The 2223-nt window shown below is 49.7% G+C and overlaps 1 non-coding gene across 1 annotated transcript; it reads left to right on the top strand.

Annotated features, from left to right (window-relative positions):
- Positions 1-1594: 1594 nt before the first annotated feature.
- On the top strand, positions 1595-1667 carry trnar-ccu (transfer RNA arginine (anticodon CCU)). Its single transcript has one exon. It is a non-coding gene; the product is annotated as a tRNA-Arg (tRNA).
- The last annotated feature ends 556 nt before the right edge of the window (positions 1668-2223 follow it).

The following is a 2223-nucleotide window of genomic DNA, read 5'->3' as shown; positions in this document are numbered from 1 at the left end:
CTAAAATTTTAAGCTTAGTCTTTGTAGCTGACTTTTGTCCCATGATTCCTGAAGAAGGGCTGACGCCCGAAACGTCGATTCTCCTGTTCCTTGGATGCTGCCTGATCTGCTGCGCTTTTCCACCAACACATTTTCACCTTTACGTCTAATCTACATTATAAACATCCCCATGTCTGCATTCAGTTGATGGGAAGTGCTGTCCAACATGAACTTGCACAAAGGTGTCGGGGATCTGCAGGATTGGGTCGAAATTACCTGAAAGAGACAGCAGAGCCACAATGGGGAAAGAACTGCTGAGATTCTCCTGGGGCTGGCATGGTGACTCACAGTGTCAGGGACCTGGCTTTGATTCCTCCCTTCGGTGTCTGTTTGTGTCGAGTTTGCACTTTCTCTCCATGGGGTACTCGGAGTGCATTGTGTTCCTCCCACAGCCCAAAGATGTGTAGGTTCGGTGGATTGGCTTTGGGGAATGCAGGGTGAGAGGATAGGGATTGAGCCTGGATGGGATGCTCTTCAGAGGCTGAGTGTGGACTTGCTGGGGTGAATGGCTTGTCCCCCTCACTCTCGGGCTTTTATGAACAAGTTTGGAGCAGATGGTCAGAGCTCTGCTGCAGATCCCAGTCAAGGCTTTGCCAAGGGACTGGCATCCAGGTGTGTGTTCATATCCTTCTTTTCCCTGACCTTCCAGAATGTTCTGTAGCTTTGGCCAAAGGGGTCATGAGCTGTGTTCACATCATCCAATGGGGTCACATTGCCAGGAGCTAGACAACGGATTTACTCAGACTGACACTTCCAGTCATTGAGTCATAGAGATGTACAGCACAGAAACTCACCCTCGGTCCAACCCGTCCATGCCGAACAGATATCCCAACCCAATCTAGTCCCACCTTCCAGCACCCGGCCCATCTCCCTCCAAACTCTTCCTATTCATATACCCATCCAGGTGCCTTTTAAACAATGTAATTGTACCAGCCTCCACCACTTCCTCTGGCAGCTCATTCCACACACACACACCACCCTCTGCCTGAAAGAGTTGCCCCTTAGGTCTCCTTTATATCTTTTCCCTCTTACCCTAAACCTAAGCCCTCCAGTTCTGGAGTCCCCCACCCCAGGGAAAAGACCTTGGCGGTTTACCCTATTCATGCTCCTCATGATTTTATAAACCTCTGTAAGGTCACCCCTCAGCCTCCGATGCTTGGATCCTATCCTTAGAGGAACTGGTATCAGCTTCCACTGCTGTGACTCTGTGTTCAACCTCATCCGTCCCCTTTTCCAGGTCTCCCAGCTGCTGTTCATGCTTCTGCAGCATAATAGAGATCGGGGCCAGCTTCACCTCTATCTGCTTCCCCAACATCTCGCGAGATTTCGCGAGCTCCTTCACCAGGGACGTTGATGTTTCACAGTGTCCTGGGATTCTACAACCTTTTCAGAGTCCCAGGATATTGAGATGGTACTGAGCTCTGCAACATGATCGTCCGAGATCACCGCCATCTTGGATCCCCAGAGTGCAGTGAGAGAATAAAACTCAGAAAAACACACAATGAAATGTCAGGGTGCAGTATTTAAAGGCTGCCATTTTCACATTAGCTATGCAGCCCCAGTGGCCTAATGGATAAGGCACTGGCCTCCTAAGCCAGGGATTGTGGGTTCAAGTCCCATCTGGGGTGTCAGACTCTTCCTTATGTGTTGTTAATCTTTAATCCACTTTGCAAACATCCCCATGTCTGTATTCAGTTGATGGGATGTGGTGTCCCATGTGACCTTACACAAGTCTTTTGGGATTTGCAGGATTAAGGCTGAATTCCCTGAAAGAGACAGCACAGTCACAATGGCTGAAAACCTGCTGAGATTCTCCTGGGGATGGCATGGTGGCTCAGTGGGTAGCACTGCTGCCTCACAGTGTCAGGGACCTGGCTTTGATTCCTCCCTTGGGCGACTGTTTTTGTCCAGTATATTGGAGAAGTGTCAGCCTGAGTTATCCACTTTATAGCTCCTGGCATGACAACAGTGAAGGGTATTGGTGTGACCCCATTGGATGATGTAAACCCAGCTCATGACCCCATTGGCCTAAGCCACTGAACTGTCTGGAAGGTCAGGGACAGGAGGGTAGAAAAACTCATCTATATGACAGTCCTTAACAAAGCCTTGACCTGGCCCTGCAATGGAACTCTAACCATCTGGTCCAAACGTATTCAGAGAAGCCCTTGAGTGGGGTGGGAGCAG

This window comes from Chiloscyllium punctatum, chromosome 18 (genome assembly GCF_047496795.1).
Source record: "Chiloscyllium punctatum isolate Juve2018m chromosome 18, sChiPun1.3, whole genome shotgun sequence".
Taxonomy (NCBI): domain Eukaryota; kingdom Metazoa; phylum Chordata; class Chondrichthyes; order Orectolobiformes; family Hemiscylliidae; genus Chiloscyllium; species Chiloscyllium punctatum.
This window is presented reverse-complemented; position numbering and strand designations above follow the sequence as displayed.